Here is a 27,075-nt window from a genome sequence, read left to right on the forward strand (position 1 = left end):
TATAGAACCATAAGTTAGATCCAGTTATATACTAGATTTGAGAACTTCTTATTATTCGATATTTCTCTGCAACTTCAGACGGAGTCTTACACCTCAGATTCAAAGTGGAAAGGACCTATTATCGTAAAGAAACGAAAACGTGCGTTACTACTCCCACAAAGAACTATTATTGGAAGAGAAAAAATAAAACTACGGTTGATCCGTATTAAGTCCAACTATCGTTCTTATCTTCCTTTGCTTTATATCTTAACTTCTTTGTTTTAGGAACGGCTTTTTGACCTTAAGGAGATGTTAAACATATCTCCGCTCTTATAAAGAATACACTTTAGAAGTCCATTTGGGTCACATTAAATATAGGAACCCGGAAAGCGGATATCTTGATTAAAACAGTTTACGAAAAATATTGTCGAAATGAATAATCTTGTAGATATTGAAAATTCAGAATTTTAAAATACTTTACTTTCAATAAAAATTATGAAAATTGGTATTTTAACTACTGCAGAACGCTGACAAAAACTGCTGCTCACTACAAACCTATAGTTTGTATATCCTTTATACTTCTTCGTAGACTACTTCTTGTTGCGGCGCAAATGTTATTTTTTAATTTATTTTTAAAAACTAAAGTTGGCCAGATAAAATTGGTGTGATTTTAGTAAACTTCAAAGAAAAGACCAACGGTTAGAACATACCTTCTGTACTATACAGTAAAAAATTACCTTGTATATTCAAGCAGATTTCTATGCTGTCCTTTCTATCTAACTTTGTCAACAGAAAATTATCTAATTTGTTCCAGCCAACCTTGCCAATCTAGCCAATCTTGGAACCAGCTTTAAGTTAATAATTGCATTTGAAAGTTTTTTTGCATCTTCAACCTACTTGTATAATCTCTCCTCCCTCTCTTTAACTTTGACACATGTCAACCATTTAATTGTGAAGTGATTACATTCAGGAAGTGACAAAATGTCAATGGGCATTTAAGAGCTTCGTTTAGTGTACTTGAATATGCAGAAATGTACAAACTTGTACAACAATATGTAGTTTTGTAGCTACAGACATAACTATTTACAACAAAAGTGAAATAATGTTAACTTTTCGGCATACGCTAAACTGTCACTCAAGTGTCTTTCTTTTTGCCCACGCATGAACTTCGAACGCCTCAAGTGGAGCTACAGCGGCACAGTGTCAAGGCATTACCCTTTACTACAGAGCTGCGGGCTTAAGCACACCGACACAGTCACGGTCACGCTTATGAATTATCTTTTTTATTTGTTTTCTTCTTATTTGTTTGTTTATCTTTCGGACATCACAGGCATTGTAAGTTTTATAAAATATGAGTGAGTTCCGTTTCGCAGGGTATTCTGTTTGTTTTCTGTTAATTTACTTTGTTTTGACATTTTACGGCAAATGTGTTAAGTGAAATTAAGTGGTAAAAGTAACAAGTAATTACAAATAAATGATAAATGAAGAGAAGTGCGGTTGAGTAAGAAGAAATCCGTGTTTACAGAAATCAGTTTTTTTACAATGTACATATACTTGTATACTAGATAGGTAATATACTCGTAAAAATATTTATATATTCTAAACTTTATCGCTGGGTTTCAAAACTGCACATTTTTATGAACTTTGCGTATTTGTAGAAATTTAGAAACATATTTAATCTTGGTTGAACATAAGCTTTCATGGATATGATACTCTCCGGTAACCATTTTGTGTTCATATAAGTATATTATATAATATTAGCTATTTGAGATTTGGCAATCTATGGAGGTTTCCGAAGAGGGCACTCAAAGGGGATAATTTTAATTGATTGGCATAGTTATATAGAAATAGAAATAAGGTTATAACAATTTAATGAGGAAAAAACATAGTATTGTATAGAAATTAAAAACCATGGTTTTGCTTTTACATTTCGATTTTTGAGAGCAGGGTACAGACAGAGAGAGCGACGTATCCAATTGCTTGCAATTTTGTGATTCCACTGGAATTACGGCTAAAGAATTGTTAAGCATGTTACAGAAGTGTTTTGGGGAGTCTACTACTACTACGAACACAAGTATTTGAGTGGCACAAAATATTCAGTGAATGTCATGAAGTCATTAAAAATTTGCCTCATACGAGTCGGCGTGACAGCAGAGAGATAGCAGGGGATTCTAACATCTCTAAAGGATCGACTAAATACAGTTTGGTTATTGTGTTGGCTATGAAGCGTATCAATGATAGACTCGTACCAAATCCTGAATCTTTTGCAAAAGAAAAAAAAAACACATTGAGTAGAGGTCGCCAAAGAGATACTTGACAACATAACTGAGGGCTTTACTGTTTATAAATATGAAAAAAAGAAAATGCTAAATTTCTTTCTACTAAATATTGAAGGAGAATACTGTATTCTCAATTACCAGCAGGTAACTTTCATCGCAGTCGAAACTTGCTTCACCTGTTCAGTATAGGATAATTGAGTTTGAAAAAATTAAAAAAAAAGTAAAGACTCAAAATGCATGGATCGAATTAGGTTATTACGTCAGAAAATGAGAAATACATCTAACAAAATCTTATTAATTAAGAGCAAGTGGAGAAAGAGCGCTCGTGAATTTGTAGATAGTACGAAGTTAATACCAAAAGCATACTATATTGAGCTCGAATTTTTTTACGTTATTTTATTTTTCTAAAAAAAAATATTTCTAAATAAAATAAAATTATTTCAATTATGAAGGATCCACAAAGATTAACAGGTTGAGTAGGAAAGTATTTTAAGTTAGATTAGGTAAATAGGCTAATTTCTCGTGAAGCCACAAATAATCCCACTTGGCCTGCTAAAGACGCCCAGAAATTTCAAAATTATTGAGGCACCTAATATATATATTCCAGCCAATTTGTCGGGATCGTAAAAAGTATGGCAACCGAAATGCTTCTGGCTTAGTCTGGCGAAGGAAATTACCTTAATAGTAAAAAATTTAAGAGTTTGGCTCGCAAAAGCTCAAATTTTGCTCTGAAAGTTAGCTCTATGTTTGAGTCAAAAGTTTACATAAGCTATATTAAAAGGTAGACTTTCCATATGCCTGTCTAAAAATTTCGTGACGCATTAGAACTACGTTGATATCTCGTAAAGTCCAGCTTTATGAACACAGAATGCTGCATCTTTTCTCTATTTTATATAATTCTCGGTAGCGAATAGCTATTATATATATTTAAGAATGGTTAAGATATCGGTTAGCGTACGTCTGAGTTTTATGTCGAAATTATTAGAACCCCGCCAAAGTTATTTAAAGATATGTACTATATTATTCTTTGCTGATACTGTAAGTATGTAATTCAAGCACTTATATATATATAAATATACATTTTGGATATTTGAGAATAAAAAAAAAAAAAACAGATCAGTAATTTATTTTCTGAAAATGAAGTAATTAAGTGTGTCTCAAAACTAACGAAATGTCGAGCGTATTTAAATGAACGTGAAGCGTAACAAAGTTAAACAGCAAACAAAAAATTCGAGACTAAACCAAGCAAACCAGTTTCCCAATCACGAAACAAGGAAGCTATGTAAAGTATGTATTTATTATAAAAATGTACATACATATGTATATACTTATGCTCGTATATATGTATGTATGTATGTTGTTTGTGCAGAACACACATAAGTCAAGCGGAGCACACTTTGAAGACCCACAATAGTTAAAACGTGTTTTAGAACAAAACGCAAAAATCGAATGTGGAGTATAGAATCGACGACTGCCAGCCAAAAACGATCGCTTAAGACCGCAAAAATGAGCGACGTCAAGTGGCGATTGCGGGCGAGTTGCGGTTAACAAGCGAACCTTGCTGGCTAGACGCAGTCTACATACATACAGACTTATCTACAAGTAATTATATACTTATGTTTATATAAAAAAAATCATATACTTAAGCATATACATACTTATCGAAAAACACAATTTTTATCAAAGCGTCACTTTGACTTTTAATTCAAGAGAATATTCAAGAAACATATACATATATAGGTATATATATACATATATATATACATAATTAATTAAGGCTTATTGTTGGCGAATATATGTATATTATGTATAAGAAGCAAAAAGCAAAAGTTATTTGCCAACATTTTAGCACTGAAGCGCGTTGAAGCTCGAGTATCATTAAAAGTTAGCAGCGGCAGGAGAGTTCAAGGTCGTTGAGGGAACGCGATTATGGGTTAGGAGGTAAAAGAACCAGCAGTATAACTCAGTTAAATGTGGAGCGAGCCTTTAGAAGCACAAACACAAAAAAGTGGCAGGAATTTGTATGTATGTGTGGGTTTAGGTGTATCCACGGTTTATAGACTTGAGTGTATCTGTTATAGACGAAGTTGGTTAAAAGTATATAGCTTGTACTTTGATGAAAAAGGTAATAGAGAGCATGCGAAAAAATAAATTTCGTTAAAAATGGTAGAATTGGAAGAAGATGTATACAGTTTTATAAGAAAAACCGTAAATCGATTTTGTTAAATTTTTTAGTTGGTTAAGTTTTTAAACGAAATTATCGTTATAATATATATAGTGTCAGGATTATTTACTTCATCACTAAAACTGAGTTTTCCAAAACCTTATTTACGGATGGATCAAAGCTTGTGGGTATGGTTGGTGGAGAAGTATACTGTGCGAATCCATTTAAGCTTCAGGCTTCCCGATACTTGCAGCGTCTTCCAAGCGAAAGTGGCTGACATTAAGGTAGCAGTAGATTTACTGCTCCGGAGTCCAGCCTTCATACTAGATTTTAGCCGTGAACTCGCTGACCGTACGCTTGAAACTAGTGAAAGATGTAAGAAGTAAAGATTCTTATCTCTGGTATCGAATTACTTTATAATTAAAATGGTTTGAATAACTGGCCATAACGGAATCGTAGGAAACTGTAAGTAAGCTGTAGAGCTTCCTAGATCAAGTTCTTCTAATTCACAAGTCGTAAAATGGGTACGAGTAGGAGCTCCACTGATTTCTTGCGGTTCACTAGTGGATGGTTGGGCCTCAGGCGAGCTCGTCAAGCGTCAAGCGCCAAACAAAAAGTGGAGTCAGAGCTCCAAAATTTTTGTTAAGAGCTTCAGGTCTTTCTCTCTAATGATAACAGTACTTTCGAACTCATTTCACTCTGATGAATATTTGAGGACAATTTTCCACGATCTCAGGCAGTCACTAAACATTTTTGAAACATTTCCACCCTTTTAGTTGTTTCGTAAAATGAACTAGATTGAGACCGTAGAACTGTTGTAAATGCGATTCAAGGTACGAAATCTAGAAAAAAAAAAATCTTTCTTACTCTAAGTGACTTACGACCACCCAAATGCCTAGTCTTATGCATATTTTTATTCACTTTCAAAATTTCAGTTTCATGAAAATTATTAAATGGGTCATGCAATTTTGTAGTTGCAACTGCAACTAAATAGTGTGGCTAAGCGCAGCGAAGAGCGGCGCGATTTAAAGCTGATTTCGAACAGCCACAGCGTAACTATAACGAATCGAACTAATCACTAACAAATTGATTAAAGTTTTTATGAGTGAAAAGTAATTTGGAAAATCTGCATGTAGGCACGTTAAAATTTGTGTAGGCTCTTCAACACTTATAAATGAAAGCAGTAGCATGCTGGATAAATGTATATAAGCATGAATTATGAGAAATTTATTGGCTGTCTAACGTTGCTACTTGAAAATAAAAGTTAAGAAGCGGTGGTACTTACCAGCTTTAAGACGGTAAAAAGCTCAAAAAATGCTCAACGGCTGAATGTGTTTTATGGCATGCCATGAAATAATTTGATTTATTATAACGCTCAAGAGGTGTTTGGCGCTGCGTTGATGGTTGACTGGAAAAAAAGAAAAAAGAAAACTGGTTTAAATTTGTTGCATCTACATAAAGGTAGTTAGATTTTCGGGAAGAAAATTTGAACTTAATAATGAAGTGTTTTGTTAGACAAATTATAGTATCTTTGAGATGGGTTATTGTTTATGAATTATAAAAGGGTTGCAAGTTTTTTGTAAGAATTTTTTGTAAAAAAAAAATAATATTGTGTTTTAACTGTTATAAATTAAAGTTCTGATAAAATTAAAATAAATAAAATACAATAATAAATAAATAAATAAAATTATTTAACAAAAAATACAAAAAAATAATATTTAAATAAATAAGGATACAAATAATTTTTATGGAAAAACCATTTTTCAACTAATTTGGATTAAAAAAGTGATAAAAAATTCTGAAATCATTTATTTTACAAAAAAATTGCTTTCAAGTTAAATTTATAGTAATTATAAAATTAATTAAATTTATAATCATTTTAATGTTTTGCAATAACGTCAAAATTCTTAAACTTGGGAAAATAAAAACAAAAAACATTAAAAAAAACTGATATTCTTCCTTCGAACTTTTTTCCAAAAATAACCATTACATCGATAGATGCTAAAATATTTATACATTTTCAAGTTCTTAAAATTACTCAAATACACACATGTGGCAACTGGCTACATGTAAGGCACATGAAATTTGGAAAAATCACAAAATTATTCAACAAGCGCGCTTTTACGTACATACATTTTTTCCTCCATATGTTTGCAATTAAACTAAAAATATTTGTATGAGCAAGAATTGAATATATGTACATATTTCAAATATTCATGCGTAATATGTATGCGCGATAAGTAGGTATGTATTATGTAATACATAGTGTTGGATATTATGCAACAAATCGCTGGAATTTGGCAGCAACGAAAATAAAATTGGAAACATATTTCAGCACATTGCCAAATTTATGGGAAATTCGAACGGATGTGTGAAGAGAAATGTGTGCAGAAGTGTTGCATAAATATAAAATGATTTTGCAATAGATAGAAAAGAGTATAGCAAATACATGAATATAAACTATTAAGGTCTCAATTCAGACAGGATATGGTATAAAATATATTGAGGTGAACATTTATACATGAAGTGTTTTTGATTAAAATCTTCAGGAATATCTGTTCAATACTGTTATTGACAATACATTCCACTTAAAGTTAACTCGCTAAACTTAATTTAAAGAGGAGCATAAATTTATACCAATTTCTATGGATCAGAAGTGGTCTGAAAGTAACTTATAGCATTAACCAGAAACTATTTTCTGTCGTTGAATCAACTAAGTATAATAATAATTGTTGCAAAAAAAGCAACAGCTCGAAATTATTTCACTACTTCCATGAAAATGTTTATAATTTTTTTGGAAAATTTGTTAGGGCTACATAATTTAAACATATTTTGGTTCTACAAAAACAATTACCTCACTTATAAAAACTAATATAATTCACCACATTTTAATTGAAAGGAAATTTAGGAAATTATAGCTTAAGATTTTTTTTTTTGAAATTAAAAGTAAGATAATTTTTCAACAGATATATATTGTATTATATATATTTTTTTAAGCACGTGGATTGAATATTGTGATATAGAAAACCATCACTAATTTTATTTGTTATATTCATTACTAAATATCAAACAATGATTTTGGTTAAAGAGAAAACTGCTATCACATCATTATTTAATATCTATGGATATTTTACAAACACATTTCAATTGAAATTTGACATTTTAAAGCTATTTATATAAATATTCACATATGCTTCCTAGAATCGATAATTAAATATTAAAAAATGTTTTAAAATTATTTTTTTAGACGAACATTAAAAACAAAAATTTTCACTCCTTGTCAACTAAGAAACATTAAAACAATTTTTTCTAAATAACATATCTTTAAAAAATTTGAAAAAAAAATACATACTTACATACATATATTATTTTATATTATAAGTTTTTCTATTCTAGGCGAACTTTATTGTTATTGTGAGCAAATGCTTTTATATTAAGCATATTTTTCAGTAATATTATATTTTTAGTAAACTCACAAAAACTAAATATATAATAATTTTAATAGATTTAAAATATTCTAATTAACTTTAACAATAATTTTTCTTAGCAACTTAAAGAATATATTTTATAAAAAAAATATCTTTTATAGAGGAAACCTATTTAAATATATATATTTATATATATAAGTTTTTACTATTAGCAAAAAAACAACTTAAGTATTAAATAATAAGAAAAAAAATTTAAATATCCAAATCATTTGCAGAAAATTTATTTAAATAGATATTTTGCACAAAAACGTAACATTTTATAAAATGTATAAAGATATTGAATCATTTATTTTCGGATTAAAATTAATAATGGCTTCCCTTTGAAATTTTAAAAATCAAATTTGTTTTAAATTCGAAATCTTTAAAATATATTATTTATATTATATCTTATATTTAAAATCAAAAATTTTGTTTACGCTAATACATATGCACAATCTATTTATAAATCTTTATAGCTATTAAAATACCCTGAAATATACATATCATATCATGCTAATTTGCCATATAATTGTTCCACTATGAGCATAAATATTTGAGATTCTTAAATACCCAATTCGTTTCGTAATTAAGCATAGACTTTTGCAAAAAAATCAAAAAATTAAGCTAAGACTCCCTTCCATGCCAATCAACAGCAGTTGGTAAAAGTAACATAAAACACACGCTACTTTTTCGCCTTTTCAATGGCAACACTTTGAGTGGTCATCACAAGCATACATACTATAGGTATGTATGTACATATGTATATCTGACCAACGGTGAATATTAGTACTCGCATGCGTTCGATATTTGCTTTTTTCTACTCCAATTGTTCCACTTGTGAGGCGCGAACTTTGTATGTCCGCTCAAATTGATTAATTGCACACGCACCAAGCAACTGCAAACAGCAACAAGCAATTAAAAATTAAAAATTAAGAAAAATTAAAATAAATAAATACTTACTTATGCTTATTTGTATACTTAAATATCTAGATACATATAGTAGCCGTTATACACCTGTAACTCAAGGTGTTTGCTTCAAAATAAAAGTGAGAAAAATTATTGTTTGTTTACTTATGCGAGTTTATATGTATATAGCTATGTATGTATAGTTGTATGCATGTATGTATAAATGTATGTGTGTGTGTATTTACTTGTTTACTATTGTTTACAACTCCAATCGAAGTGATCAAGCACTCAAAGAAATCAAAACAAAAAAGTACAAATAAATATTAATAGCACAAAATAATGAGTGTATGTGTGCGTATGCCTACATTCTACAAATAAATATGTATGGGTGTGTGTAAAAATTTCTAAAATAAAGTATTTTCCATTCTACTGCAGCATAATAGCAGCCATCGACGCATTTTAGTACATGTGTGTTTGTGAGTGTAATTGAATTTGGAACTGGAAACCTGCTGAAAAGCGATGCCAGACTTTACACATTCACACAATCATTTTTCATTTTGTTAAATTTTTCTTTTTTTGGTATAAAAATAACCAAATGACTTATATTGTTCTGTCGCCGAACGCATTGCATACATACGTACGCACACACTTACATGAAAAATATGTATATGTATATGAAGTGCTGAAGGCGATACTAAAACTCTATACAGTCAGTCACCCTTGCCACCCCGGCAGAAATTCAAGCACTGAAATAAATACTGTTACACTGTTGTTATTGTTTTTTTTTTTTTTAATAAAAAATGGGGCAATTTTCTTCCCGGCATTTATTTACACTTTCATTGCATCTGCTGAAGTCTCACACAAGTATCGTTTTACTTTTTGTTTGATGAAAAATTACGTCATAATTACTTGTTGTGCAATGTTGTTGTAACATTTGAAATAAAAAATTTATTTCAGTTTTACTGTTTATGTGCTCGTAAAAGTAAAATTACTTGAAAAGGTGTAATGGGAAAATACTTTGTAATTACAGCTAAACTCAGTTACTTTGAGTTAGTGGAGTAGGCAATTATTGCTGGTTGAATTCTTTTGTGAAATTAAAAAAAAAATTAAATTATATGCTATAAATTAGTTTTTTGGTAAAGATGTAGGTTATGTTTGTAAGAGTTTTTGTGGAAACTTGAGGCAAATTTTTCACCAGCAAACTCATTCGCCATAAATAAGAACAGGTGTCAAGCACTTGGTGCCAGGTCCCGACTATAGGGTGGATGCATTAGAACCTACCCACCAAGCATTATCCTCTAGCATTATCCCCAACAGTTGGCAGTACAGGTCCGAATTAAGAGTTTGACCGCAGAGTGTTGGCTTGGAGTAGCTCAAAGTAGATGACAATCTCATCAAACACATAGCAAAACTTTAAATACCGTCGTTGCTTGTGCTTCGAGTTTTTTTTTTGTATTCAGCCTTGTTGAAATAGTTCCAAACAGTTTTTTGTGCAATGTTGAGCTCCTTCTCCAAACATTGTCTATATGACGGCCGGACTCGACGGTTTCCATTATTTTATATATACTTTCGACAATCGGCTTTCAAGAGTATGGGGCAGCTTTGACATATACTAGAACGGAAAAGACGAAAGCAAAACTTTGTCCTTGTTGCCACCCTGGATATTGAGCGCTTCTTTTGGTCGAGCTGGACGTTTAGCCGGCCCCGCTGTTTCGATTTCAGCTTTTTCCTCTTCCATTGTCCGGAATTTTAATTGTTTAAGACAAAACGCATAGATTATAACACCAAATATAATGACTCAATTAACATCTAAATTGTCTCAAATTACATCTTAATTGTCTCAGCTAATTGAGTCGTCTGTATAAAGTTAAAACAAAAAAATCATATACCATAAATTCCATACCACTTCTAAACTGTTGGCGAATTTTTTACGAAACTAGCTGAGCTTAAGACTATGGTTCATTAATTATAATGAAAACAAAAGTAATAATTATTATTTTGTGAAAAAACTGCGCTCAAGCTTTCTCCTACATCAGACAGTTACACACCGAGCCTTTTAATTATAGTGCTCGCAAGGAAAAAAAGACTGAACATATAATTTTACAAAAACTTTCATACTGCGGTAAATAAATCAACTGCGGTCGAAAATGAAGAGATCCACCTACCAATTTATTTTATTTTGTTTGATTCAAACCGTAAAACAGAAATGCCTGAAGTCACAAATTACCATTTTTAATGAAATCACCCAAACTTTTTTTTTTTCAATATTCTTGTTAATACATAATATAAATTTATTACATTAGTTATTTAAAAAAATTTTTTAAGTTTAAGTAGCTAACAATCATATTTTTTTGAGTGATACGTGTCGTATAAGTAACCTTTTGAAACTACTGGCGTGATTATGATTCTTAACTGTATTCCATTTCAATTTGATAAAATCGCATTTCATATATTAAAAGGGTATCTAGAGCAATCTTAAAACCAAATCAAAAACTTTTATATAATTACTAACTTTTTTTTTCTCTAAAATAATATACATATTTAAACTTATGGTACACTTCCTCATTGCCCACTAAACAGTAAATGGTTTCTGTTATAGAACTTTATAGTAAATATGCGATTAAAGCACATTTTATAATTAAAAAAAGATGTGGAAATATTTAGTGAGATCAAAGCGCGATAAATCCACTAGCAAACCAACGAAGTGTATAATAAACCCATAATTATTTTTAATTTATATTTTGGCATTTCATATGACACCTGTATGACATCATCATCATTGTACATATGTATGTACAAATCAAGTTCACCGTTTGCCATATGCCCCCAAAGTAATAATAATTTACATACATAAACAACCAGCGCATGGCACAACATACATACAAACAAAGCATTTGCGCATTATTTTGGTGATGAAATTGGACAATTGAATTTACAAATCAATTAGATGCCAGATAAATAATCTATGTATGTACATATGCATAGATGTGTAGCGTAATGCTCTATGCTTCAATTGGCAAGCTGGCGTGGTTGTGGTATGGTGGCATGATGGCATCGCGGCATGTCATGTTGTGTGGCAACGTGGAACGGAGACGTTTCGCTGACAGAATGTTGATGTCTGAATTAAATATTTATGTCTGCTCAAATAAATATGTACATATGTATGTATAAATCAGTTTTGGGAGCTTAATTGAAAATACCATTTATTTACATTGCAAAATTTTGCTTTGAAGAAGTTCTAAGACATACATATGTATGTATGTACAATATGTAAATACTAGTATTTATATATCCCAAATGGCTTGGAGGGATTTTTTGTATATTTAAATTAAATTGTAGACAAAGTAACATAAATGTATGCATAGATGTACATAAGTATGTATGCATAGAGGGATACATTTTTCTTTAAAATTTCGAAAAATTTTGAAACTATTAAAAAACTTAGAAAAAGTTTAAAAATGTAAAGAAACTTAAAAATTTCGAAAAATCGTGAACAATTTTGAAAATTTCTGTAAATTTGAAAAATTTTGAAAATGGTCAAAAATTATGAAAATCTTGAAAAAAATGTTGAAATTTTTTTTAATATTTCGTAATTTGATGAAAATTGTCTGAAATGTATCTTATTCGCAGAAGTGCTAATGTCGTGAGCAATAAAATGATTAATTAGGTAAGAAGTTTTTATAGCAAATAGAAAAATTTGAGAACTATTCAGATGTCCAAAGCAGAAAGCAACCAATTTCGAAATACATCAACAACAATAACAAATTGCAGAGTATAGACAGATAAATTGAGACCACAGAAGAATATTCTACAATAAGTTATACAAGTATGTAATATTATTTGTACACATTTGTACAACAAAAGATAATAACGACAACACTATGTATAATAGATTAGTTTCGAGGTATGCACCGCGACCTATGGTCTATTGTGCACTATGTATAATAACAAACTCACTCATTCACCAGCTGATAATTATAAGCAGTTGAAAGTATGTCATCGAAAACGTTAATTATTGCTAGAGGGGAAGCATAGATACTAATCAAATGTAGCATTTGGGGACTACCAGATATAAAGTTTTTTTTTTGGTAATAACCGCCTTTTATACCTAAAGGCGTATTTTTGTGGACTACCAAAAGGAAACACTAAATGAAATACGATGAAAGACGTTTAAGATAGTAAAGTGTCTATTTTTTATGATGTGAACGTTTTGGTCGAACTTCTTTCATTCGGTGATACATAAGATTGACTTCTGGTTGCAGTCAAGTCTAAAATTGAAGAAAAACATTTTTTAAAGCGCTTACTGTATTGTATATTGCTTTGAATGAGCTTCTGCTATAAAAGTTGCCTTTGATCGGCAAAATTGCGAATCGAGCAAATAACTGGTATAAATGCAATAAAATGGCATAACTCATAATTTATGGTTGATATAGATAAATTCCAAAAAAAGAAGATTAATTATTTTTTCACAAGGAACTTTTGTCGGAAGTACAAGAAAAGAAAAAAATGTACCCATTTTATGTTTAGCATAAGTGTAATTCTTAAAAATTAAACTTAAGAGTATAGATAACCTCTTCGTTATTTCATAGTTAAGTATACCACTAATATGTAACAATGGAAATATTTCCTGTACTCAAAAATTAACTATGAACTCACCTTCATATAACATTTCTAAACACAAACCTTTCAGTGGTTTTTATTATCTATTCCTCTTGGCCTCCTTCTACTAAAGTTGGACCCTGTGTTGAACCTTATATGAAGGTAACGATATAACATACATATTTCAACGAAGAAAATGTCTACCGACATTTTAAAAAGAGGAAATATTTTCAAGTGAGAATTTTCGATCGGAATTAAATAACGGTCTTTTTCTGATATTAAGTCAAAATAAAATGGACAAATCGTGACCATATCATAAAACGTAAAGTTTGTTTCAGGCATAAAAATGTTAGGTTTCCCTAAATTTCGTGAATGAAACAAATTTTGTGGGAAAGATAAAAAAATATAAAACAAAACACTTGATTATTTGAATTTTTTGATTGTTATGGGAAAATGGTGATAATGCAGAAGTTTTAGATTTATTTATTAAATAAAAATTTTAAATTATTTTTCCTTTCATATTATGATTTTTGTTACTTTTTATCATTTTTAAAGGTTTTGGCAATGGCCTATCCATAGAACGCTTACTTTTATCAGGGTCTTGGGCTGTAACCAGTTCTAAAAGCTTTGCTCAACATTCTTGAACTTTACCCAGTATTGAGTTTGACAAAATTTGTAAAGTGTCTCGATTTCTAAACTCCAAAAGCTTTCAAAAGCGCTATAAACATGTCACTTACTTTATTATATTATTTCTTTTTAAGCTCTTTATTGTTATGGTAAACAATTGATTTCCTTGCTTTTCAAAATTATTTATTAAGTGCTGTGCAAGAGCATCGTACATTCATTAGCTACAATTGAAGTTTACAAAAAAAAAAAATCAACAATAACAAAATCAAAGTAAAGCACAGCTAATCGAGTGCTGGAACGAAATCTGTGCTAGAAAATAGCACAAATTCACGCCAAAAGAAATTCTCTAACTGGACCGTAGCATGTGCTGGGGTAAATAAAGCGGCGCTTTTTTCGTATTTCCTCACTCCAGCGTTTACAGCTTATTTAGTGTGTCGAACGGAATCAGGCAAGGGCGACAGGGAGGCGTTGTTTCGTTTGCTGCTGATTTTTCAGTAGAAAAGCAAACACCTCTATACACATATACATACAAACAATAATAAACACCTTCGAGGCGTTCGTGTTCGCCGACTTTTGTGTGCTTTCATATAGAAAATTAGGCGCTGCACGGAAGTTGCCACAAATGGTTGTATGCACTTATTCATATGCATTGAATTTTTTATTGTATGCATGTATATAGGTATGTATGTATGCATTTAAATATATTTTCAATATGATGCACCGAAAATGAAGATAAATCTTAAAGCGCAAAACTATATGGCAGCAGTTAACTAGAGAAAATGGCGGAACATTTTACTAGATAGAACCCAATGAGCATAAATTATTTTAGAACACTTTCTTTAAAAAATATTTTTTTGTGCAAAAACAGGTCTAATAATGTTAGTACTTCTATTTTTTTCTGGATTGCTCCGATTATTCGTCATTATTGTTCATTACTCTTCACATTCAATACACTGCTGTGACGCATTTTGACAAGTTCAAGATTCTTTTTCTTTTTCAGTTCGATTGAGGAACCAGTCTAACCAATCATTTCTAAAATTGAAGAAATTGCTAATATTGTTAGGCCATCCCGACAATCTCATTAGTATTTTAAATTTTTTTAAATTTCCTCGAAATAATTTTAGATACAGTCCAGATTTGAACAATTCCAGAAAATTAAGGGGACTACTTTGAAACGATTCATCGATGATTTTACATACATTTTTATTGTGATTCTGCAGAAATTTTTGTTCGAAGATCCGGTTACTTTGTTATCGACAGCTTCTACTACCTCGGAAGCATTACTAAACTGATAAAGTAGCAGAGGCGCATACCAACTGTAGGATGAGGAAGGAAAGAGCGTATTTTGGACGGCTGAAACCGATGTGAGCAATTTCGCTAATCTTCAGAAACACAATATTCTCCGCATGAGTGAAGTCGACGCGAAACTTTTCTGGCCTCAAACTGTTAAAATAACCTGGAGATTATCGAAGTTGGTTCTTTCTACAATATGTTGAGAAAACTGTTTAGTTCTAGCGAAGATTAAGTCCTCACACATTAATCTTTGTGGCAATAGAAAAGAGAGAAAGATATTATGAACTAAAAACTAAACTGATAAAGAAACTTTTAGTTTAATTTTTAAAAACACTCCTCAGAACTTTTTGAGTTCAAAAGTTAAATCTCAAATATTTGGTGTTCCGGATGGTTACTGGGTTTCGCTAATCGTACACATACATAGGTACTGTTGCTCATGTTAGTCGCTGGCGCCTTTGGTACTGGACTGATGGTTGATGTGACCTAAATTCGCGCAATCAAAGTTTTGTTACCGTTTACTTGCTGTAATATATATCTTGACTAGACTTTTCGTAAACAAAGATATCATACAATATATATATACATACATATATGAAAAGTATTTATGTGTGTAGGACTAAAAATTTGGTTTGTAATTTTCGTTGAGCTGTAAAAACCGCAAACCTCAACGTTTTGCTCCGATTTGTTTATGTGCTATTGTGTACTTGATTGCAGCAGAAGTGATAAAGAAGTCGAGAAATCTAAATGAAGTACTCCAATTGCGGTATATGTACATATGTACAGTGGTCTGCACTTGCGTGCGGCGATGCTTTTCGCGGTTGCGTGTTGCAACATCCCTGCTGAATAGTGTTTTGAAATTGCTCTGAAATACGGTGAAATTTAATGAATGAGGTCTGTTTTTGTATGGATGTAAAAAAATATGTATGTGCATAAATGAAGAAATGCTGCTTTGATTAGTCCAAACGAGCGCTTTTCATGTTTGTATGTATGTACGAGTATGTATTAATTGTTTATTAGAAAATTATTAAATTGAAAAAAGATCAACAAAAATTTCATAATTGGCAGGTAATCTTGGCATAATTATGTATGCGTGTGTAATGTCTACTCTTGCCAGACAAATGAATCACTAATTACACTTTATATTTGTTTGCCCCATTTTTTCACGGTCATTTGCTCACATGCGTTGCATGCAACATTTCGCACACATGAAATGCATTCATTTGCCATTAATTTGCAGCTTTTGGCTGCTGATGGCTATATTCTAATAATTTTCTCCACCTCTTTCACTGTCTCACCCGCTGCTGGGTGCCTCCTACTTATTGTCGGCAAGTCGTTTTCGACTCGGAAAATTGGCAATCGCCTAGCAATTTTTATTACCATCTCTTTACCGCTAATGAACATGATAGACTTGAGTGCTGTTAACCATGCTATTAAGTTAGTAGAGTTAACGGTACACTGGAATGCGGCTAGTTTTTACGAAGCGGAATTGAGCTGAAAAGAATTTTTATGGTCAGTGCGTTCAACCCAATAAAGTTTGAAAATTGTCCATGTTTCTAGAAGAAGAAATATATACTTACATATGTATACTAAAATCGCCGTTATTTACTCATTAAAATTGAGGAAAACTGATTCTGACTTCAATTGGTTCAAATTTCTTAACTAAACGATCTATTTCCATCAGTTGAGATCTTTGCTCTCTCTCGAAGATCTAATCAGTTCCCTATGATTTTTGGGTCTGTAAACAAATTTTGTGTCCAAATAATCTACTTCAGCTCCATCTAGAAACCATATTTTTGCTGAGAAATACTCATTCACTCCATATTTCTATAGTCGCTTCCAAAAATCTTTGTTTGGTATGGCCGATATTTAAATGATTTCTATATACCTACGAGACATATTAGAGTCATATCCAAATATAGATCTCACCACCCGTTATGCTGTTGGATTTTATTCGCCTTTCACCGTACTGACTCTCCTTCAATCTCTCATAAATTTTCTCCATATCATCTTCGTTTCGTCCGCGTCTATAAATGCAGAAATAATTCTCGAGAAATTAACTTTAAGTTGCTCAAGCTTGAAAATGTGGAATATATTACGAAAATATTCAAAGAATGTTAATATAGATTTAGTTATAAAACCCATTAATAATTTCTTGAAGTCCTCCGATCGAGGGGATCTACTATCTTACCTAACCTAACCTATCGCAAATTACTACCGTATTGAAAAAGGAGTTAAAAGGAGGTTCAAAGGAGGTAATAGATGTTTCAAATCTAGAGAAACCCCAAATGTTAGTTACTTCACGTGTTTTTGAAATTTCGTGTGTTCGGGTTTATTTTAGTGTCAGTATGCTTTGCATCTACATATAGCAAGAGAAATTACTCGTGTTTTTTTTTCTGTCGCCCAAATGCCGATAGTTTTCTTCTAGATTTAGTGCAGGCATTAGAATCAAAAGCAGTTTTCGTTGGTTGCTCAAGGAGCTCTGGATGAGTGGGATCTCTTCTTTGATATTCGAGAGTGGAAGTTTTGAACTTCTCGAGTGAGTAAGTTTAAGTAATTGGTATGAATTATGCCACGAAATCTTAAGTGCCGTTTTGTTGTTGTGTTCTACTGGTGTTTCAAATTCGACCCTCCATTAACACCTATTTTAGAAATCGGTTAGATATAGAAAGTTATTGAGCTATACACTGCGACCTATGATGGTCTATTGTAGCCTTTACTCTTTCTCAAGGACTCACTTAGACCCAACAGGCTTATAAATTCAAGAATCGTGCTTTATCCTAAAAAGTCAATGTATTCACTGGAAGGATCTTCTTCCTGCGTTTTCCCATTAGTATGCATTTTAGAAGCAAATGATCCGTAGTTTCAGACTCCATATCGCAGAACCTTCACATTGCAGATGAGACTAAGCACATATTATATAGGTGTCTCTTGAGTCAGCGCAAAAGGTTAAAAGACAGACACATCCTGATATCGGCAGAAAATAGGTGAGGTGAGTTTCGAATAAAAAAACACAATAAAAAGTAGAATTCATTGCATGGCATTTCACAAAGCACAAAAGTATGCGTATCACATGATATACTCCCATATAGTACGTAGAGAGGGAGTTTAACAGATGAAGTTAAAATATTTATGCATTGCAAGTGAACATAAATTTGCGTCGACATATGGCCAACATAACGAAGAACAGACAAGACTGTCTTGTATTTGAAGCATTTCCTAGCTATTTTGCAGGCACACTTCGAATAAAGCAGCGCGACTACGGCATTGAAACAACTCCAGCGATTTTACTGCTTTAACTTGAACTCGACGCCGCGGACGTCGCGAACGACGCACAGCAGACGGACAGCAACATAAACTAAAAATTGAAATCCTATTCATGTCGTGTGCTGTTTTGACTCATGTCAAATCGGTAAATGGACCGCCAAGCGGGCGGGGGTGTAGCCGCTGAGGTACAGATGGTGCTGCGAAAGCCGGCAAGGAAGGCGGCGATGGCGCGTTGATAGAAATGCTAGGTTGTAAGCGCTGAAGTAATGCGTTGTTGTTGGACCTCTGGTCGACGACTAGTTGGATCTTGGGGAAATTGCCGCTACATGTAAACATACATAAATAAATATTGCGGCAATGAAATAAAAGAGAGCGCGAGATAACGAACGTGCAGTGAGTTGGAATACTAACAAAGATTAACTACTAACGTGTGTGACATATCCACTCGAGACCCGTCAGCTGTCGCTGAAGCGAGCGAAAGCTCTGCTCTGTGGTGCAGGCGATCGCATGGAAGAAGGAGTGCGCGCAGAAATTCTTGCCAAATGCTTTTTGCAAAGGGTTCACAGCTATCTCTAAGGCATGTACTACATGCGCAGAGAAATGCTGTTGCCGGCTATGCGCATGCGCTAGACAACTTTGTGGCGGCTATGATGTGACAGCAACAACGTGTCATTTATGCGGTTGAATGGGAATAGGAATAATAAAAAGGGCCACGTAGGTTGATGGCACTCGAAAAGTGACAGTTAGATTTGTGCACACAGCTGCACTGATTGACATTCGAATGTGCGAATCGTATTTCGTGCCACAATAACCTCATCAAATCGGTGTTGCAACTCTCCTGCCTCTTATTAATATTATGACTTGTTGTAAGTCACACACTAACTACACAAACAACAAAGATACAGCTATACATTACAATGTTGGCAAAGCAATTTTTCTGTCATGTTGCATTCATCGCCGCAGTTGCTGTTGCAACTTGAAAAGGTATGCTTGTTGTTGGCGGCGTTGAGTACGCGCTGCAATGTTGTTTGCTTCGTGTTCAAATTTTGATTAAGTTGTTGACTTTTCTTCATTTTTCCAGTGTTTCGGTATATCTGTTGTGGCATTATATACAGCATGTGCAGCTTTTACCAGCTGTGGCATGAAAATTAAATTAAATATTTTTGCGATTGTACTCGTAAATAGTTTTGCGTTTATTAGTCGCATAATAAAATACCAAATGTTAGCAATTTTTCGAAACCTTGGCATCGCAAAATAACTCTCTACCTTAATTTGACATATAGACATATAAAGTATGACAGTTGCTACAGATCGCGTTTGTGCGTGGCATGTCAGCTCTGATGTCTAAATAGGCTTGCGTTCGTAGGAAACACATTTAAAAATCATTAAGTATGATATTTGGTTCAATTGCCAGTGCTGCCACCAAATTTTAGGTTGTCAGTATTGTCACCTGACTTAAAAAATAATTGAATATTCAATTTAAAAGCTTCATTTTTATATCGATTTCCTTTTATTTAATGTTTTGAATATAATTATTTCAAAAATTGCCCGCTGCTATAATAACGATTGCTCCCCGATGTGATCACGGAAATTTTTCTTTACCAGTAACCGGGAGAGGGGGGAGATCGGAGACATTTCATCCTGGGTACGGAATTCTCAGGGCGGCCCGGTACTCTGCAAACATTTTTTGCAGATTGTTTCTCCAACAATGGGTGGATGAGGACGCTCAAATTCTATATCTATTTTCGTATTTTGCCCAATCAAGCTACTCGGTATGGTATTCACAGTTGCACACGTTTGACTAATCTATTATATAAAAATAAGTCGGGTTTTCCTTCCTGACGCTATAACTCCAGAACGCACGAACCGATTTCCACGGTTTTGTATTCGTTGGAAAGGTCTCGGGCTCCGTGAGGTTTATAGCAAAGAAAATTCAGGAAATATTTTAACAGAAAGGCGGGAAAATCTTTTTTCACATACAGCGCCATCTGTGATACATAGCATGTACTACAAACCAATATTTTAAGTAGATGGCGCCGGTGCGTGATACATTGTTTGACAGCTACTCATTGTTCTCTGCTCAATTAATTTCATGTGACAAACCGGTATTGTGTTCACTGTGAAATTGTGAAAAATAAGTTATTCGTTCATTACAATTGGAACTAACATTTCAATTGGAAACCATCAAATCAATCACGTGTATTGTGCAAATTTTTATTCAATTTCAACAACAGGCATTTGTCTTTAAGGTGGTAAGTTGAACTGTATAAATTATGTGGAGCGTGCATTTGAGGTTAAATTCACCACTCTATCCATAGTCCAAAATGCCTAGAGGACGACGTGCCAACATCGGCCGCCGCACAAGCATGCAAGCCAGCAACACGTGTGATTGAGACAACGCGTGAGCACACGAAGATCATTGGCATCATACAATCGCTTGGCATTCCAATCTGATCCCACTGCGAACTACAGTGATGATGCAAACTTAGATATTGGACCAATGACGACTATATGCCGATATTGCAATGCGTTAAAGTTCAAAAGAGAAACGGCTGGATTGTGCTGCGCAAGTGGAAAAGTCAAACTGGATCCATTACTTACACCACCACAGCCACTGAAACCATTGTTCGATGGAAGTGATCCCGATTCCAGCCATTTTCTTCAACACATCCTTGAATACAATACCTGCTTTCGCATGACAAAAAAAAAACACCATCACACGATCATAAGTTACACCTAATAATGCTGTGGTTAATATGTTCAAAACAGCATTGGAACGAATGCCATCGGATACGCACAAATTTGTCAAAATGCTGATTGTACCCCAACAGGTAAACATGTGCGAAGATTCAATGCACCCACCGTTAATGATGTTGCTGCAATTATTGTTGACAGGCAGACGTTGCCAGTAATTCCCCGTGCAACGGCTGCAGATGAATTGAATGCTTGCCTGAACGCATCACCTTTATGGACCACTAATATGAGAGTTCAACTTCAAAATGATCGAATTGCTGCACAATTTTCCAAACAATTGTTAGCTGTTGGAAATGGAAAAGTCAGAGTTGATGCGACATCTGGATTAATTACTCTTACCAACGACTTTTGCCGATTTGTAGACTCTCAATTAGCTATTTTTGAAAATGTTTTCCAAACCATTAGTGCGAATTATCAGAATTATGCTTGGTTAAGTCAACGAGCAATTCTTGCCGCAAAGAATAATGATGCACAGGCACTGAGTTTCACCATTCAATCAAAAATTGCTGGCGATTTGGTGACATACAATTCCGTTGATTCCATAACAAATCCCGATGATGTAGTAAATTATCCAACGGAGTTTTTGAACTCTCTGGAGTTACCAGGATTTCCACCACATAACTTGCAACTCAAAGTTGGTACAGTTATTATGATATTGCGTAATTTGAATCCGCCGCGACTTTGCAACGGTACTCGATTTTCGGTAAAAAGACTTATGCCGAATTTGATTGAAGCAACCATTATTAACGGAAAGTACGCAGGTGAAAATGTATATATTTCGACTGATCTTCCGTTTGACTTCAAACGATTGCAATTTCCAGTTCGCCTTGCGTTCGCAATGACAATTAACAAGTCGCATGGCCAATCGCTTAGTGTTTGCGGGATAAATTTAGAAAATCATTGTTTTTCACATGGGCAGTTATACGTTGCGTGTTCACGAGTTGGGAAACCATCCGCTTTGTTTGTGTTAACGTCAGACCAAAAAACAAAAAATGTGGTTTTCCAAAGAGCACTTCAATGAAACGGATAATTTGCGGACACGTATAACGCTTCGATTCAGTATTTACTTTGGATCCACTTTCATTTACTTAGAGAAGTTCAACTAAATAACACTTCATTTTTCATTTCAAATGAAATACAATTTTTCCTTTCCAAATATAAAACAAAAAAAAAATGTTCTTCATCTTTTAATCACCAAACGAAATATTACATAAAACAAAGCCATCTGGTGGCGAAACGGGGTTCGCCAGGTTTGCTAGTCCAGGTATAACTTCAACAGAGTTTTTATGCATGTTTAACTGAAATTCTGACATTTTGCTTCAATATACTCCAATTAGGAACAAATAAGAGATTTAAAGAAGATGTAAACTCTGGCTTTTAAACCAGTGAAATACGTGATATCAGTGTTTTAGGAACAAAGTCAATCTGGGCTTTATGCTCAAATCTGACATAAGCATCATCACTCTCGGAACAGCTAATATTATCGCTAAAAAATAGTTTTCTTAGCTGCAGAACCTAAAATGAACGTATATGTCGAGAAAAAAAGACATTTTCAATATTTTTTGCTTTCAAACATTATTTCTGTGGAAAAAAGTCTTTGAAGGGGAATAATTTTGATGAAGTAAATGTATATACCTAAAAAGACGCTTGGTAAGAAGTCAAATATTAACTGCTAGTGGTTTTAAGATTTATAAGGTGAAAGAAGATCTAGTCGAGTTTAAATAAAATATTTAACAAAAAATATATATATTTTATATTTAACATAATAAAGAATAGTGGACTTACATGTACTGATAAATGCTGTCTCTTTAGATAGTTTTGTTTTCAAAAGCCACTTTCGAATCTGAAATAAATGAATACATATACAATACAATTATACTCGATACAATGATTAAAAAAAATATTTGCTGAAAATAATTATCTGTTACTAGGAAATCATCAAAACTTTTAACATTTTACTATGTAAAGTAACCTAGCTTATTATCATAAAATTTATTTTGTTCAGAAAAGTACAGAAGAAATTCATTAAATTTAGCAATATTTGTTGTCTTGTCACAGTAGCGATATATATTGACTCCTAGACATAAAAGACCGCTAGTTTGACGTCACTTAAAACTAGCAAACAATAAGCCGACCCTTGTACTCCATTATTTCTCTTCAAAAACTCTTGACATTTTATGCTTGTGAGATAAAATTGTAACCTTAAACTAATATATTTTTTTTTCCTTATATGGAATAGATACACGGCCCAAACCCGCCAAGCTGCAATCTCTGTTAATAATTCGCTATTATTAATACAAGTGAACGATGTAGTCACACTTTAATGTATGTGCACGCATTCATCAGAAATGCTTTAATGTAAACTTTTACTTGACGGCAACGCCAGTGAAATTGGAAAATCCTCATGAATCATGATCGTCACATTTAATGTCAAAGCATTTAATTCGATTGCTGATCGTGTGGAAAGTGATTGCGCATCGCAATCGCAATCACTTTAATTCATTGTTGAATGTCTATCATTAATTTGAAATTGTAATGAATGTGAATTGTTATTTAAGTGCATATACTAGTAGTATATAATTTTTTAATAGAAAGTCAGCTGTTGACAAAAGAATTGCTGCTGCAAGAGTTGAAAGTGTTTTGTCTTTTGAAAGAGCATTTGTTTTCGGCTTGCGGGAAAGCCTCGAGTTATTGGCTGAAAAACACATAGTTCCAGTACTGAGTCTATAGTTTGCCTAAATTTTTGAGTAGAGACTCAAGGATGATGTTCATTTTATTTTTGGAATTAATATGTACATATGTAAGTCGATCTCATAATGTTGCTCTCCTAAAGCGTAGTGATAACTGCGTGTTGTTTCTAAACAATTTAGCTGCTCAATTTATTCTAACATAATTCTCAACACCTTTCTTGGCTTTTCGGACCTCAGTGAACAAGGGAGTGATCTTGACTGCAGTCCAAAACAAAGCTTCTTACGGTTGGAATTGCAGAACTGCAGAAGAGAACTGGTTAAGTTTCCGCTTCCCGGCCGGCATGGTGAGCGCTGGTCAAACGCAAGAGCTTGGCCAGTCTCAAGGCACTAATGTATCGGTGTAAACCCCTGGAGGTATAGTGAGTTTCTGACCCTCAGCAAAATTCGTTTTTACCGAATACTAACTGTCGAAGTTGTTTATGTTAATGGATTGTAGCGTTACGTTGTATTGTTACAACGACCTGAGATTAACGTTTTCTTTCTCACCTCTTTTTAAAATCAGATAGACGCAAAAATAACCATAAATCATCATGCTTCAGTACTGTCATACTTGAATTAAGTTTAAATAGTTTTGTGTGAAATGACCTTTGTAATTTATATGTTTTAAGCAATAAGAAAAGACAAATGGAAAAATGGAAAGATCTCCTACGTAAAACAGTTTATCGAGAATTGAGAGCTTAAGCAAATTTCTCAGCACTTTCACGATCACTGACTGAGTTTCGCTAATCAGTTTGGTTTTGCAAGTAAAAAAATATCTTCGTATACAAAATAGCATTCAAATCTACAGCTAAAATTTTCTCTTATATACATTCTGGAGTTCACTTTCTAATGGATTTTGTACAAAGGCAGCTTTCATCACCTCACAAATGCAATTTAAACACATTGAGAATATTAAAATTTTACACATAGATAAATATTATGTACATATGTACTATATTTATTAGGGTGGGTTAAAAAAAATTATATTATTTTTTTCAGTTTATGCTCTGAAAACTTGGTTGTTAGACACCTCCCAAATATTACCTACAAGTATAAGTCTTAATATTAGTAGGAAGGTTTCCGCTTTTCTAGTTTTTGCTTATTTTTCGCAAGAAAAATTCATATTTTAGTAATTATTATTTTAAAAATAACTCTTATATTTCTTAGAAATTGAATTCTCTATAAAAATGGTCTTTTAAAATTTTTTCGTAAACCTTAATACCTATTAAAGGTATCACAAAATTTTTTTCTTAACGGTTTATCAGTTAAGGTTAAGTTCATGAAAAAAGGACCATTTTTGTAGAGAATTAAATTTCTTTCAAATATAAGAGACGAGATTTTTTTTTTTAAATATTGGATACTGAGACATGAATTTTTCTATCCAATAATATTTAAAAAATAGCAAACTGAAAAGGTGCGAACCAAGGAGAGTCAATATTAAGGGTTCCTATGTTACTTGCATAGAATTTTTTTTAGGTGTCTACCAACAAAATTTCAGCTTATAAAATGAAAAAAATAATAATTTCACTCTCCCTAATCTATATACTATAATTGACTAAAGTATTTCCTTTCATAATATTTTATTAGTAATTTCTTTGAATTATCAATTACCTGCAACACCATAAAGTGCATAAGTTATTGCTAGTTGGCGGAAAAAAGTTGCATAATGCTGCCTTAAGTGTCGCCACAGCGCTGAAAGTTAATCTAAGCGCAAACATACAAACATACCAATCTATCACGTAGTTATGTATGGTCTAAAGTTATGTGGACGCATAAAGATATGTTTGGCGTCACCGCTTTGACAAGTACAAATGCAAATTTAACACATGAGAAATATTTATATAGGTATATTAGAAAGTATGTATGGGTGTATGTAATGAATAATGCTCACTTTTGTGGTTTCGTTAAATGAAGCGAAAGCAAATTGAAGTAAAGAATGAATACAATAATGACTACGCGTCAAGTGACAGTCTGACTCCGAAAGACTTCGGCGCTATGACAAAGAGGTGCTGGTGCTATGATTTGACTGCGCCCGGGGACAATGGAACGTGATGAAAATAAATATTTAGCAATATAAATATGTATGTAGTTGAGCTTTTGAAAGTGTCTTAACTATACAATACATATACCATATACCTATTATATATATATCATGTGAATACAAATGAAGCATGTGCACATAGCAAATATATGGCAAACATATACATATATATGTATGTAAGTAATATAACTATGTATGTATAGAGATAGATACACAGATACGAGCATGTAGATCCATTGATATGAGAATACGCACGGCTTTATTTATTAGTGCGGTCATTGAACATTACGCTTGTGGACATTACTACGATGTAGACCATTAAAGATATGTACATATGTACAGCTGTATGTATGTTTTCATGTTGTACTCTATTAACTCGGTATGTTGTCATTTGGTCGGTGATATGTTGCTGAAGGCAATCAATATTTATTCACTGTCAATACAAGGTGAAAAGTTTCAATGACAATTTAAGTGAAAAGGAAAAGTTAAATCTCTAATTGCAAGTGTTCAAAATTAAGTGGCTAGCAGCATAAAAAAATATTATATAAACAGTTTTTTGTTCAGCTTCTGCGTTGAAGGCTGCTATTAGATTCAGGGAAGCTGGGTACATGAGGAGTCCCAAGTATGAACATTCTGAAATCCTTCGCTACTTCAATTGCATCGCTGACAATTTGGAACAACGCGGAATCATCTCAAACTTAGGGAAAAAGTGGGAGGGGAGAACTTCGGAGCTCACCATCAGCTCTACTTTAGGCTACCAGACCTCTGCTGTGTCTTTCAAGCGAAGGTGTCTGCCATAATGATAGCAGTAGATGTACTGCTCCGAAGTGCAGCCTCCTTCAGAGAGGTATGGATTCCCTTCAGAGCAGAGTAGAGCTCGCTGATACTGCTATTAAGCCAAGTTAATGAGTGTTTGACCTCTTTATTAGAAACATCAAGATACTTTGTTATCCGAACTGCACAGCCGATGTGT

At 33.0% G+C, this 27,075-nt stretch overlaps 1 protein-coding gene and 1 long non-coding RNA gene across 17 annotated transcripts in view; one reads left to right on the top strand and one right to left on the bottom strand.

The window, feature by feature from the left end:
- LOC118680386 (uncharacterized) overlaps positions 1–27,075 on the bottom strand; it is a 290,728-nt gene that overhangs the window by 94,068 nt on the left and 169,585 nt on the right. For both annotated transcript variants that reach the window (XR_011397061.1, XR_011397062.1), the window contains exons 3-4: positions 23,118–23,175; positions 5,708–5,830 (exon numbers count right to left, since the gene is read on the bottom strand). This is a non-coding gene — a long non-coding RNA (uncharacterized lncRNA). The remainder of the gene's footprint in view (positions 1–5,707; positions 5,831–23,117; positions 23,176–27,075) is intronic.
- The window catches only part of zormin, a 187,531-nt gene that overhangs the window by 66,350 nt on the left and 94,106 nt on the right, over positions 1–27,075 (top strand). The window lies entirely within an intron of this gene.

Source organism: Bactrocera oleae, chromosome 6 (genome assembly GCF_042242935.1).
Source record: "Bactrocera oleae isolate idBacOlea1 chromosome 6, idBacOlea1, whole genome shotgun sequence".
NCBI classification, from domain to species: domain Eukaryota; kingdom Metazoa; phylum Arthropoda; class Insecta; order Diptera; family Tephritidae; genus Bactrocera; species Bactrocera oleae.